Below are 15,351 nucleotides of genomic sequence, written 5' to 3'. Positions count from 1 at the left end.
TAATTATATCGTGATGAATATTATTCGGATATGAATTCTAATGAATACTATTATTAATAAGGAAATAATTAATTATTAGGTTACTTCATCCTCCCTGAGCCTGTCTTCTTAGCCATAAAATATCCAAGACTCCCCGCAATCTCTAGCAGGTACACATCCTTCTGTGTTCTGAAGGATGTGGCCTTACGAACCATACAGACATGGCTTACCTAACCTCTCCGTGGTTCTTATTCTTCGTGAGGACAGCGAAAGTGCCCGCCTCATAGGGTTGTTTAAAACAGTACAACAGGGGCGCCTGGGTGGCTCAGTCAGTTGAGCGTCCGACTTCGGCTCAGGTCATGATCTCGCATTCCGTGGGTTCGAGCCCCGCGTCGGGCTCTGTGCTGACGGCTCAGAGCCTGGAGCCTGCTTCCGATTCTGTGTCTCCCTCTCTCTCTCTGCCCCTTCCCTGCTCATGCTCCGTCTCTCTCTGTCTCAAAAATAAATAAAAACACTAAGAAAAAAAATTTTTTTTAAACAGTACAACAGGGGCGCCTGGGTGGCTCAGTCGGTTGAGCGTCTGACTTCGGCTCAGGTCATGATCTCGCATTCCGTGGGTTCGAGCCCCGCATCGGGCTCTGTGCTGACGGCTCAGAGCCTGGAGCCTGCTTCCGATTCTGTGTCTCCCTCTCTCTCTGCCCCAACCCACTCGCATTCTGTATCTGTCTCTCTCAAAAATAAACATTAAAAAAATGTTAAAAATAAATAAATAAATAAAACAGTACAACAAATGGCTCAGTGCTCGCCAACTGTTGTCTATTGCTGTTCCTCCGCAGGCTCCAACATTAACCCAGTCTCACCACCCGGACCACCAGGCACCAGCCCTCCCCACCACCAGCTGCCGCTGCAACCAGGCTCTTGCTGCAGGCCCCTGTCTGGTCCGCATGCCTACTCTCTAGGGGTGCATTCGTGGCCTTCTCTTTTCTTTTCTTCTTCTGGCCATTGTAGACACTGTCGCGACGAACCTCTTGGTGCACGTAGCTTGGCTGTGTGCTAACCTGCTTAACTGTGTGCTTCTTCGACCGCCGTATGAATAATTCCCCTCGTGTGTATTATTTGCTTACTCTGTTAGCCCCGTGACTCAATAGTTCAGCAGGTTTCCCCAGCTCCTTTAAAGGATGGCTTGCATCCGAGCAACCACGATTTGGTTAGAGGGGATGACGAAAGCCCCACGCTGACCAGCGGCATTTAGCTGGGCTTATGCTATTAGCCTGGGCTCTGAGCGGGCTGGTCTGTGTCTCTAGGGCCGCGTTGCCTTGGCGTAAAACGTTTCCCTGGTTCTTTCAGCCGCCTGCGGTTTCTGCAGCAAGAGCCCCCGTGTCTACTGCATGGCATCTCGCCCTGAATGCTTGCAGCTTCCGTGTAGGAATCCAGAGACACGAGGCCGCATCCGCCACAGCAGGCCTGTGCCCCCAGTCAGCCCAGAACACCTCGCTCCGGAGGACTATCTCCGCCATACATTCAGGTCACCTAGGAATCCAGCCAGGGTTGACGCCAGCCCCACCTCCATGCGAGGGTGGTAAACACGTAGCATGGAGCGTCAGAGGATCTCAGGTCTGAGTTCTCGCTCCAGCATCCACCGGCTGGGTGATGGTGAAGCCTCTCTGGCCTCAGTTTCCTCATCTCTGGAGGGCACAAATACAACTTACAGCACAGGGGTCTCAGGGGGGAAAGGCGGTGTGGCCCAAACAAAGGGGAAACAAGGGCAGAGACTTGGGAGGTAGATGGTCTGGGGTTCCGGTCCCAGCTTGCGTCTTTGGGCAAATCCGAACCTCAGTTTTTACAGCGGTAAAATGGGGAGGTGGTCGTCAACCCATTGGACTGTGAGACAAACTAAATGGCACACCCCATAGGCAGTGTTCTGTGCTCCGCCTGGTTCACAGGCGAGGGAGAAACATTAGTTCCTTTTCCTGCCTCTTCAACTGAGGCAAATTCTGTGAGAGTGAATTTATGACATTTTAAGTCACATCCATTGTAAGTATCAGCTACAACAAACAGACCCCGAGGGCCTGCTGGGGGCTGACTTTCCTCTCAATAATGCGGCGAGGAAGTTTGCAGCTCATTTGTGCCCTTTGCCCAGGACTAGGAAAGATTTAGGAGAAAAATTCAACACAGGTCCTGCCCTCCAGCAACCGCCAATCAAGTCAGCTCAAATGTCCACTCCCGGCCGACAGCTGTGACCCACAATGCTTCTGGGTTGCAGAGAAAGCACCCAGAGAGATTGCTTAGAAGAAGAAGAAAAAAGCCTCGATCCCCAACGATTTTGACTCCACAGGGGCTGGATCCCAGGATGCTAAATTTTCAACAACTCCCCCGCCTCCAAGGTGCTTTCAAAGCAGGTTGCCGTGGGAAACTGTTTTAAGGTGGAAGGTAGCACTTCCACTCCCCAGCCATTCCAAAAAATATAAGTGGACTGTCCGCCTCACACACACTGAGCTGAGGATAGGGACCAAGTGGGGGACCAGGCAGACCCGGCCCTGCCCCCAAGGGCTTTCAGTCTCCACCAGGGATGGGGCAGAGGAGTTCGCTTGTTGAAGATGCTGATTCCTGGGGCGCGTCCTAGCTCGACTGAACCAGAATTTCAGGAGGTGGGCCCAGTGTCTGTATGTGTAAAAAAAAGCTCCTCAGGTGGATTTTCTGAACACCGCAGCTTGAGAAGCACCCTCCTGGGTCATCGCGCAAACCCTGCCTTCCCGGAGCTCCTGGTGCACCATTGGCGGCTGACGAGGGAACACGCACAGGACTTACCGGAATATGTAAGGACAGCACAGCTGTGAGAGCCGACGCCTCAGGGCCCAGCCTGGGCCAGAGTCAGGAGGGCCACCAGGAGGGAGGGATGCTTTCGCCGAGCCCTGTCCGGGATGGGCTTGATCGGGGACAGGTAGAGGGCAGAGAGGAATCTTTTGATGGGCCAGCGGTAACAGGTGCGACACCTGTAGAGAGACCAAAAGACTGGGCATCATCTCCACGGATCGCAGGTGGACGAAGCAGTGAGTGGAGTAAACACAATGACTATCTAGCTCTTCCCTCTGCAGAAGCCCAAACTCTGCTCCCGTGATGAATGTGGGACAGATAGATTCCTCGCAACTGTCTGAATGTGTTCCGAAAAGAGAAGATTATCTCTTCACGACACCTGTTATTTGCGTGACTAACTTGTGCTGAATAGTATATAATATATACTATATAATATATAGTATAGTAGATACTATATATTAGGCTCTTTTACAGAGTGTCTCTTGTAATCCCGGAAGGCATCAACCATGGTCCCCACTTTAGGACTGGGGAAATTGAGGCCTGTGACCAGAAGGTGGTTGTTACAGGCATGGAGCCTGGAGCAGTCAGCCGGGTTCATTTCCCGGCTTCACTACTGACCAGTGGGGTGACCGTGAACAGGTCACTTACCTCTCTGTGCCTCAGTTTCCCCATCTACAAAGTGGGAATAATAGCTACCACCTAGATTGTTAAGAGGACGGAGTTAGTGTATCTAAATGACTTCGAATCGTGCGGGGCAGATGGTGAGGTCTATGTAAGTATGAGCTGCCATGACTAATATTAGTAAGCCCCAGAACAAGCCCAGGAGGTAGCTTGTTATGTTCCCACTCTGCAGATAAGGAGGCTGGAGAGGTGACGTATTTGCCCAAGGTCACATACCTAGCGAGTGGTAAGGCCAGGTGCACCTGACCTCAAAGCCCACGTGTCCTGTCCTCAAGCTCCCACATCTGCGTCACTACATCAGATGGCTGCTCAGGAGAAGGTGTCCATGCAGGGGTGGGAGCTAGGACCTCACGGTGCCCTCTACCAGAGGCGTGACCCCGGCGCATGAACTTCTCCGGCCTCGGTGCTCTCACTGCTCAGATGTGTCATAACATGACTTACGCAGAAGAATCGCATGAGGATTGAGTCACTACACGCTTGCTGCTTTAAAGCAACGCTGGCCCACAGGAAGCACGAAGTGTGAGTTACTATCGCTCCAACTTGCTCCCTCTGGAACCCCATCGCCAGACGTGCCACCGGATTTTCAGAAATTAGGAAAGTCATACGTTGTGTGTGAATGGTACCAGCGGGTGTGGGACCGCACCCCATCGTTAAACACGTCTGCGGCAAAATATATATATATGAATGCCACACTCATGAAGTTCAGGTTTAGCCACCGAAGGTAGGGGTTGGCAAACTTCTCAGAAAAGGGCCAGGTAGGAAACAATCCGGGCTTTAATGGCATGGGGTCTCGGTCACAGCGGTCAAGGTTGCTAACCCCTGGCTTATTTTGTTACAAAACTACTCTCCAGATCCTTTGAGGATCCGGGAATATTGTGCCCTGGGACCATCATTATTATCTCCCTCCCTCCGATCAAAACCTCTAGCAAGCTCTTCTCTGTGTTCATGATTAGCAGAAACCCAGAAAACAAATGCATTTCCAACACTACCCACAGTTCATCTGGCAAAGCAGAATCTTTCCCAAATACATGTTTCCAAAGAGAGAAGGAATTATAAAAGGCGCCACGGGAACGTTACCGTGCGAGCCAGAGCAGAGGACCACAGAGCCCGGCAGCCGGGTTGTAAGGAAATTGTACTGTTTCTATCATGTCTTCAAAGATGTTGAAAATAGCTACGAACTTCCATGGTACTTCCCAAGGGTTCTGGGGGTTCGGCTGCTAGGCCGGTGATTTATATTTTAAGGAAACTTGACTGATATACCAGCTTTGCCCTGCAAGCCCGAGAGAAAAAAATCAGTTGATACGCGCATTGTGGTCAGAAACCTTTTGGCCATAACATGCAATACATTCTGAGATGTGTTACAGTGTAATCGTCAAGACGCTGTGTTCAAGCAGTTCTGTATCATCTAGGGTATCTTCCCGCATTGAACAGACTGCCATTTAATTTGAGATGTCACGGCAGTCATGCCTATGAAGCTCGGTGAGATTCACAGAGGATGAACACTATCGAGGCAGACACCAAGGCTATAAAGAGGGGCGGTAGCCAGGCTGTATTCAGGCCCTGGAACAAAGGAGCTGCTTTAGAAAAAATCAACAACAAAGCAGTGCATGTGGGTATGCGTGTGTGTGTGTGTGTCCTTTTCAGTGTGTGCACACGGCCGGTTAGAGCGTATGCTGCTGTTTTCAGATCCTGTTAGTAAATCAGAGGAAGAGCCTTGTTCCACCAGATAAAGGTAGACTTGAACTCAGCTCCACTCCTACAGACTGTGCGACCTGGGGCCTCAGTTTCCCCATCTATGCAATACCAATAATACCCTCTTTCTCTGCAGGTTGCTGTGGAGATTAAATGGCCAGTTGCTTGTGGAAGTTCTTAGCGTGGGGCCTAGCTCATTTTCGTTCATTTCATTTCAAACAATCCATTCAGTACCGACAATGTGCCAGGGGCTCAGTCAGACCCAGGGCCTTGGGGATGAGCAGCACAGAAATGGCCCCTGACTTTGCAAAATTTGCAGTGCAGTGGGAAGAGCAATATAAAAAATCACAAGTTGTGGGAAGTGCAAAGAAATCCTTCAAAACCGGAGTAAAATGACAGAAAGTCAGCGTGGCTGAGAGAGGTGCAGATTCAGGCCGGGTGCTCAGGGAAGCCTCTCCAGAGAGCTGTAAGATCCCCCTCCCCCCTGCCCCACATCTGAAGGGTCAACAGAAACTAAATATGGAAGGTGGTGATGAACAGCTACCCAGTCAAGCAGATGCCTAGGTTGTGGGGCAGGAAGCCGCTGGAATGTTCCAGAACCCCAAAAAAAGGCTGGGCAGCTGTAGAGCTTTTTCCAAAGGAGTGGACAGCTTGTGTCCACTCCTTAGCCTGTGGTCACTGCTCCGTGAACGTTATTTTTCTTCCTTGTGTAACAGTGACTAACTCTCAGTTGTAACTCTCTGAATAATTTATGCCCATTTCCATTAAAATCAACAGCAACCGCTTCATAAAGTCCCAGGAAGAACTCAAAAAGTCAGCTCAGCTCCCATGAAGGTGGCCGAGTGTGGGCTAAGGTGGCTTGGGCCCCGGTCTCCTCCAAGTATCACTTCCTGCTCCCCGCTGCCCGCCGCCAGAATGGGGCGCTCCTCTCCTCGAGGACCTGGGAGCCTGTTTTCACCCCCGACTGCCACCGTCCTCCCCTCCCTCCATGTAAGTACCAACCTACCGTCTAACACCTAACTCCAGAGTCACCTTCTCTTTCCGCCTTCCCTGACCTGTTTGTTTCCCTGTTTGTTTCTTTCCCTCTCTACCTGGCAAACTCATTTCGGGTTTCAGGTCCCATGTCACCTCAAGAGGGCTCCCCCTGGCCATCCGAGCTGTCATCGGCTGTGTGTTTGTGTCCTCCCAGGGTGCAGTGTGATGGTATTAGGAGGTGGGGCCTTTGGGGGATGATAGGTGATGAGGGTGGGGTCCTCCATGATGGGATTAGCTGTTTTGTAAGAAGAGAGCTCGCTTCCTCTCTCTCTCCCTCTCTCTCCTCCCACCACGTGAAGACACAGCAGGAGGCCATCCTTCGCAGACCCAGCAGAGGGCTCTCACTGGAACCCAGCCACACTGGCTCCCTGATCTCAGACTTCCGGTCTCCAGAACTGTGGGAAATAACCGTGTTGTTTAAGCCACCCAGTCAGTGGTATTCTGTTATAGCAGAGGACCTGACCGAGGCACCACCTAAATTAGGACTCCCCCTTTACTCTCTCTCAAAGTGCTGCATCATTTTCCCGGTAGATGGTGTCAGAATGAGTTGAATTGTAGGACACCCCACTGGTTTCCCGAGAGCTGCTTGGTGGCATTCAAACAAAGGCCATCTTCTTCAGCTGAGACGGAAGCGTTTTGACTGACGCATTCCTTCGGGAATAATGTAAGAGACACAGCGGTCCCTCCCTGGAAATGTTGGGGGCCTCTGATTGAAACAGCATTCTCTAAGAAAATGGCATTCAGGTGCCGGACTCACTTTTCCTTCCGGTTCTGCCACTATCGGCCCTTGCTCAGGGCCCTGTTGAAACCTCCTCAGCAGATAGAGGCCTGCAGCTGATTTGGTGGAGTTTGTAATAAAGGACCTCCTTTGCTGGACGCAGAGTTCAGGCCTGACCATTCCCCAAACCATGGCCCAGGAAGAGCGAGCCTCAGGGAAACTTTAGGCCAAATCTCAAGCACCCCCCAAAAATTCTCCTTGCTTTCCCTGAGGGTGTCTTATCCCTAATGCTTTTTCTCATGTATTCAAGAAGATTCTACCGGACACATTTCCATTAAGGAAACTTTCTTTATTTGACTCTGCTGCTTCCCTTGGCTATAGAACACAGGAACATGTGGAAGAATTTTCCCCCTTCTTTCAATCTTCACCTCCAAGCTCCCCACACATATAAAGAGGAACACCAGCTCCCGACAGCCATCATTCCATCATTCTTATTTACTGAGCCACTATTATGTGCCAGGCCTCAGGGAGAAGAGTATGAGGAAGAAGGAATGTGGCCCTCACCTCCCAGCACTTCCCTTCTAGTGGGGGAAACGGTAATATAAATGACAGTCCTGATTCAGCAGGACAAGTGCAGTGACAAAGAGACACATGATGTGCTCTGGAGTCCCAAAGGAAGGAGGGATGCATTCTGCTCATGTGCTTGGGGAGACTCCCCAAGGGAGACACCGTGGAGCTGAACCTTGAAAGCTACGCATTAGATGGGGAGAAGGAAGGCACTCCGGGCACAGAGGACAACATTCAGGGGTCAGGTCCAGGCACAGTCCGAAGTCCCAGAAGGCTGCACAATGGGCACATGGCCAAAAGTAAGGGCGACAAGCCTAGAAACAGCAGGACCACACTGAGGTGAGTGTTTGGATTTCCTCTATAGACAAAGGGGTTATGGTGGCTTGTAAAGAGCAGACAGTTGTTCTGGAAAGATCTATGTCTCTGAGACAGGGATAAAGGAGGGCTGTCAAAGAGGAAGAACTTGAACTAGCAGGACTGTCTTATGACACCATGATGGTTCATTTGTTTGTGCCAACTTGGCTGGGCCACGGTGCCCGGATATTCGGTCAAACCTTTTTCTGGATGTTTCCGTGAGGGTGTTTTGTGGATGAGATTAGCATTCACATAGGTGGACTTTGAGTAAAGCAGATTATCTGCCATAACGTGGGAGGGCTTCGTCCAATCAGTTGAAAACCTGACTAGAACAAAGACTGACCTCCTCTGAGCAAGAAGGGATTCTGCCAGCAGATGGCCTTCAGACGTGATCGGCAACATTAGTTATTTCCTGCATCTCTAGCCTGCTGGCTCATCACGCAGATTTTGGACTTGCCGGACCTCCATAACGGCACGAGCCAATTCCTTAAAATGCATACATACATACATACATACATATCCTATAATCTATTGGTTCTCTTTCTCGAGAAACCTGACTCATACAGTCACATTCTTTCCAAATATACTTCAAACAACTTCTGTGGCTCAGGGAGATGAGTAGAATGGAATTTCCACCCATTGCTATTTTCTCCTCCACCATGCTGAGAATATTAAGGCTGAGTTTTAATCATTTTTCTCTGCCTCCAACACTTAATACAGGCCTGACTCCAAGTAAGCACTTACAAACGTTTTAAAAACAATAACCCAAGGACTAAGTGAGAGTGTTTTCCAAAGTATGGTACATCCCACTGGTGGTGAGGTGGTTTGGGGGGCACACACTTTCCAATAGTTATGTATAGGAGAGGGTCTCTTACCCAACATCCACTTTCCCAAATTCTCCATTTCCTCAATCATGTTGGTTGACTGATACTTTCATCGCTGTGGATACTAACTTTCTCACCCAACCGTGGACTTCTGCTTGTTCGCCAAGAGACACATGGGTCTGTTCTCAAGCCAAGTAATGCCAGTTGGGTTCTTATTATAAGTATGTGATTCAACTAAAATTTTTTTTTATTTTTTTAACATTTATTTATTTTTGAGAGAGAGAGACAGAGACAGAGAGCAAGCAGGGGAGGGGCAGAGAGAGAGGGTGACACAGAATCTGAAACAGGCTCCAGGCTCCAAGCTGTCACCATAGATCCCAACACGGGACTCAAACCCATGAACCGTGAGATCATGACCTGAGCTGATGTCGGATGCTTAACCGACTGAGCCGTCCAGGTGCCCCTCAAATTTTAAATAACACGGAAATCAATAAAATATGAGTAAGAAAAGAAAGAAAAGCCAAATCATATGAAAATCAGATTGAATGCTTTAGAGAGATGTGATAAAGGTAACTTTCTAGAAAACAACATGATAAATTCTGCTGTTGAGTTAGGTGGGCAAGAAGACAGCTGTAAAAAGAATAGGGAAAAGTAAACAAATCCTGGAAATTTTATGCTCAGATTTAGAGATTTAGAATTCGGAGGCCTGAATTCCCACCCTAGTTTAAAGAAGCTGGATTTGGAAATTGTGTGCAATACATTATGGTGTAGTTTATGTTAGATGTCACAGAATTCTGTGACAACCTGTTATGGGTTGAACTATGCCCTCCCCCAAAAGACATGTTGAAGTCTTAGCCCCCAGCACCTCAGAATGTGACCTTATTTGTTTTTTTTTTTTTAATTTTTTTTTCAACGTTTATTTGTTTTTGGGACAGAGAGAGACAGAGCATGAATGGGGGAGGGGCAGAGAGAGAGAGGGAGACACAGAATTAGAAACAGGCTCCGAGCCATCAGCCCAGAGCCTGACGCGGGGCTCGAACTCACGGAGTGCGAGATCTTGACCTGGCTGAAGTCGGACGCTTAACCGACTGCGCCACCCAGGCGCCCCAGAATGTGACCTTATTTGTAAATAGAGTCATTGCGGATATAATTAGTTAAACGAAGATGAAGTCCTACTGGAGTAAGGCGGACCCCTAATACAGCACAACTGGTGTCCTTATGAAAAGGAGAAATCTGGACACAGCCACACAGGGAGAACATCGACTAAAATAAAAGGAGGGATTGACATGATCCCCCGCAAGCCAAGGCACACCAAAGATGCTCAATAAACCACCGTGAGCCAGGAGATGGGTTGAGCAAAAGCAGGAGTTGTTCAAAGTCTATTTAAAGAAAAGTATCAGAACACCTGGGTGGCTCAGTTTGGCATCTGACCCTTGATTTTGGCTCAGGTCATGATCTCGCAGTCCGCAAGATCGAGCCCCGCCTCAGGCTCTGCGCTGACAGCATGGAGCCTGCTTGAGATTCTCTCTCTCTCTCTCTCTCTCTCTCTCTCTCTTCCTCTCTCTCTCAAAAATAAATAAATATTTTTTTTCATTTACTTTGGGCAACGTAGTACACATAGCTCATGGAAATAGCCTAAATTGTCAGAGAGGTTATGTAAAATCTCCCAGCTTGGGGAAATACTCATGAGGAGGAGCCCCACTTGAATATATCACTCTTAGAAACTGGAACAGGGAACATTACTGCCTGCATGAACCTCTATTACCTATGTAGGAAAGGGATGGAAAGTCGTTTCATTGCTGGCTTCTAGAACTATACGAAATGACTATGTCAACGTTCCCTGAAAGCTGTATTAAACAGTATAAAGTTGTGTCTAGCAGGTAAGACTTACCACCACCATTACCAATTCCACCCCCATAAAACGTGCCGAAATTAGGCAGAGAATCGTCCAGTGTTTTCTCTCTCCAGAAGCATTGTAAAAGGCTTGGACTTCCCTCTTGTTGAAGTGTTAGATATTCAAGTGATCATTGCATCATTTTCTGTATGTTTGAAATTTTTCATATTAAAATAGTCGAAGGAAAAGAAAAATAAACTGTTCAAATACCCATCATGCTTCCCCTGCCAACATCAGGAGACCTCAAAATATCCACCACCGCTCTTTTCAAGCAACCCTTGCCTCTGGTTCGGCTGCCGGAACTGGCTGGGGTTCCCACTCAGAACTTCACCTTTGTCCCCACACCCCATTGACAAGAGTTGCGGGCCCATCAGTGGGTAGGTAGTCTATCCACAAGAAAAAAGTGTCCGTCCCTCCACCCCTTCTCAGCTTGCCAGCCGTGATAGTCATGAAGAATACCAACAAGCGTCTGTGAATCCACTTCTCCCCTTCGGATCATTTGGTGCGGATGACATTGAACCTGCATCAAGCTTCCCAACTGCCTACTGGGCGGTTTCCCAATTAGACCCAAGGAGCCAATGAGCAAAAGTTTTCTCTTCATGCAAAGGAGCTCAGGAGAAGCCCTCTCTTTTTCCTGCTGGACATTAATGAAGATGCAACCCCAGGCATTTCTGGCCACCATCATGGGACGAACCCTAGGCAAAAGCCGGTCTGAGACGAGATCGTCCCCAAGGAATGGGGCTGAGAGATGAAGTAACGTCAACTGGCCCCTGAGCCCTGGGTCTCACCACATGAAAGACTTGCCCCTGAACTATTTAGTGAAGTGACTCCATAAATATTCTGAGCTAGTTTCACTCGGATTTTCTGCTCTTTGCCACACGAACAGTTCAGATCAGCAGGGCGTGACTCAGTCGGTGCCATTACAGAAAACGACTTGGCCGCCATGCTCGTATTCAAGAGCTATGCGAGCAGTCCCTAAATGACCCCATCTGCAGTCTTCCCTGACCCGCTCCACCTCCCCTGCCACTATGCTTCCAAAGAGACTTCTTGCCAACTTTCAAAGCACTTTTTTTTTCAGAGGTGCTCTGCTCTAATTTGGAAGTGAGATCAGGGATTTTGGAGGTGTCCTGGAATTATTCAAACCCACTGGGCTAATGAGCTAGTTCTCAATGATCTTCCAGTCCCACCTGCTTGCCCCCTCCAGAGTCCACCCTATCTCCCCATTTCCTCCCCTGCCCTCCCACCAGGGAGGTGCTTACAGGTGCTGGAAAGCATTCTGAACCTGGAGTCAGATCGCTAAACCTTAAGCAGGTTACGTCACTTCCGAGCCTCAGTATCTTAATCAATCAAATGGGAATACGACGACTCACCCCATAAAGCAGAGTGAGGGTTTTGCAAGATTTAGGTGATGACCCCTAGCTCCGAGCTAGTGTGCCTGATCTTTTCTTCTTTTTCTTTCTCTCACATGGCAATCTGCTTTACTCTGACAGCTTCCACGTCCTCAAAGTCAAAGAGATCACCCTTTCTGTAATGTAACTGCCAAGCCAAGTAACCCAAGTCCCCATCCTGTTGGACTATGGGAAAGCCAGCTTCCTCCTGAACATTTCTGAGGGCTCCCTGGGCACAACTGTCACTTATTCTCACCCAGAAGACCTTCCCTCTTCTCCCCTGGGGCACAGGAGTACGGGGTCTCCTTCTCCCAGATGGGGAGAAACCGGCCCTTCCTTTCACATGCTGGGGGCAGCACGGAGCTGAGTGCTGAGTCCTTTGGAGTTTACTGGACTTGAGGCTATTACAGACAAATTCCAGAGCAAAACAAGAGAACTGGTATTTGAGATTACTTTATTAGCACACATACACAAAACAGTATGTGGCTCAAAAGTGAAGATTCCTCATGCTCCAGTCTCTTATTCCAAAAAGGAACCATTTCTTTTAGCTCCTTATCTATCTTTCCAGAGATAGTCTGTGGATTTACATGTATGTATTTTTTCCAGAAAGTGAACACTGAAATTTCAGTGGAGCCCAGACGTTCAAGAGCACAGCCACATCTGTCTGTGGTCCAGCCTGCTGCCTCTGCCCGGTGTCTTCTCCCGCTCAGACCCAAGCCCTCTCTCCTGCTCCCCACTTTACCAAGCCACTTGGCTCCCGGCTGCCTGCTTTCAGCTCCCACCTGCTCCCACCTGCTCCCAAAGCCGGTTAACATCCACAACCGCCTCTTCGTCCCCAGAGCAGGCTTGTCTCGCCTGCAAACCCCCGAAGCCCACAACGATGTTCCCCTCACCAGAGACCAGTTCTGCGCCAGATGAATTATGCCCCCCGCCCCTCGAGCAGATGCTACAGATGCAGCAGCCGGTAGGAGAGTGTTGTTGGATTTGTCCCCACTGCACGGCGGTCTTCTGTCAGACAAGCTGGTTTCAGCACATGCTGCATGGCTGTCTCCCCCCTCGCCCCAGTTTTTTGTCAGGAGGCATCCGCTGAGTGCAAGGGGACATAAGTAGCCCCACTTTGTAGATGAGGAGATGCGGCTCTCAAAGGCAGACTGCCCTACCTGACCCCAAAACTGGCATCTCGGAGTCCTGCCCTGTGACCCATCCAAGGACAGCCCTGCCTCTCCCACTGCCCACCTGTGGGACAGACTTCACCAGACAATCACAGTGCTTTCCTAACCTCCAGCGACAAAGCGTGCGGATTGATCTGACAGTGTGGATAAGAAAAGGGGAAGAGCAGGGGCACCTGGGTGTCTCAGGCAGTGAAGCGCCCTACTTCAGCTCAGGTCATGATCCCCCCGGGGTTCATGGGTTTGAGCCGTTTGAGCCCCGTGTTGGACTCTGTGCTGACAGCTCAGAGCCTGGAGCCTGCTTCAGATTCTGTGTCTCTTTTCCTCTCTCTCTCTCTGCCCCTCCCCTGCTCATGTTCTGTCTCTCCCTATCTCTCAATAATAAATAAACATTTTAAAAAATTAAAAAAAAAAAAAAAAGGAGAGCTGAGCTGACATCAGAGGGAGGGGCCGCAGAAAGAAGGGACCCAAGGACAGCCAAAGATCGAGCAGTGCCTTGGGGCAGGCAAGGGGCAGAGGTGCTCTCAGGTGGGTACAGCTGGCTCCTGTTGTCACTGCCCTGCAGGGTCCCAGCCCGCCTCGCCACTCTCCATCCCTCCGCTCCCCGCTCCCCCCCCAGTGCCCACCCACCCACCCAGCTGGGTCAGGAGGTGGAGTCCAGGGAGGAGGGGGCTCCCCCTGCCAAGGCCTGCAAGGGAAGAAAGCCTTTTTTCAAGAGTCTAATGCATGCAAATGGTAATCGAAGCTCCTCATCTCCGAGTTTGCAAGGCCAACAAGAGAGGAGAGAACAAAGGTAATTATAATGAATTGCGAGCGGAAGGGAAGACATTTTGGAGTATGAAGTTCGGCTAATATTCTGAGGGAAGCTCTTCGGGGATTCATCCCATTGAAATGCCACATGCACCCCGGACACCGTGGAGGGTAAGGCCCCTGCTTGTTTTCATTTTTGCCCCAGCAGCGCCTTAGGCTTGCCAGCACCCGGGTTTGTAACCCCAAATTCCCCGCAGCCGCCCCAGCTCGTGCGTGGGAACGAGTCAGCAAGAGCGGTGGTGACTCCGCTTGCCCTGGCTCGTGGGCCACCAGGGCTGGCGCACCCCAAGTCGTCCCAGAAGGCCCCAGGGACCCCCCCTCCCGTGTGCCCTCTGCCATTCCGCAGTCTCTGCTCTCCCAGCCAGGCTCCCCGGGTCCACGCCACCCCAGGTCCATCCTCTTTGCAGGCCTTCAGTGCACGTGCAGGAGGCACCCCCTGTGTCGGGGGCTACGGGCCCCAGGCCACTCTCCCGGACACAGAAACCCCTCCGCCCCCTGCCCCGTGGGCCTCCCCGGGTGGCAGGTGCATACCAGCCGCAAAGGCTGCTGGGTGGCCCCGGGGGTTCCCGCTAGGGCTGCCGTGTCTCCCTGCCTGCCCTCTGCGTGGCGTGTCCCTCCCTCCTGCGGCCCCTCTGGGAAAGCAGCGCCCCAGAGCGACTGCGCGGAAATAGTGGGTGCCACCCCTGCGCCTCCAGACCCTGTCGCAGGCCCACGCCAGCTTTTCTGCCTCTGTCATGGCAGCTCTCCCGGGTGTTCCGTTGTTCTGGGCGCCAGAGCGGACTGCTGCCCAGGAGAGATGCCCCTGGGTCAAGCCACAAGAATGCCTAGCAAAGTGGGGTGGGAGAATGGCGCCCTTTACCCACTACGGTGCATGCGTTCTCTTGCCAGAATCCAGCTGAGCTCCCAGGCCGCTGGTCCAGGGGCATGGGGAATAGCACAGTCTACTTAACAGCCTCACTCCCCTCTTATGGCTAAGACTTGGTTACTGGGCAACCGCTTTGGCCACCCCTGGTCTCTTCCTCCCTGGACTCCCCCAGCCCCTTGACAAATGCGTTGCCATCAGGCAGGTCACCCCGTGGCCTTTCAGGTGAAATGACTCCCAGTGCGTTCAATCCGATCCAACGTTACTGTTCATAATGTTTCACTGATGGAGCACCTGCCCTCTGCCAGGCAGCTCGGCCCTGAGAGTCACAGTTCCACCCACATTTCACAGAACAAGGCTCAAGAAGCCATAGGTGGCCGAAGCCGAACCTTGCGGCCCACGAAGGGCAGAGCCCGGCCCCCTCAAACCTGCCTTCCTGCCCAGGCCCCAAGACAGAAAGACGCGAGAAGAGAGTCTCTCCCAAGTCCCTGGGAATTTGCACATGTTTTCTCTAGTCTTTGAGGCATAAAATTTGCAAAGGAGCCTGCAGGGTAGTGGAGAAGT

The sequence above is a fragment of the Lynx canadensis genome, chromosome A1, assembly GCF_007474595.2.
Source record: "Lynx canadensis isolate LIC74 chromosome A1, mLynCan4.pri.v2, whole genome shotgun sequence".
In the NCBI taxonomy this organism is placed as follows: Eukaryota; Metazoa; Chordata; class Mammalia; order Carnivora; family Felidae; genus Lynx; species Lynx canadensis.
This window is presented reverse-complemented; position numbering follows the sequence as displayed.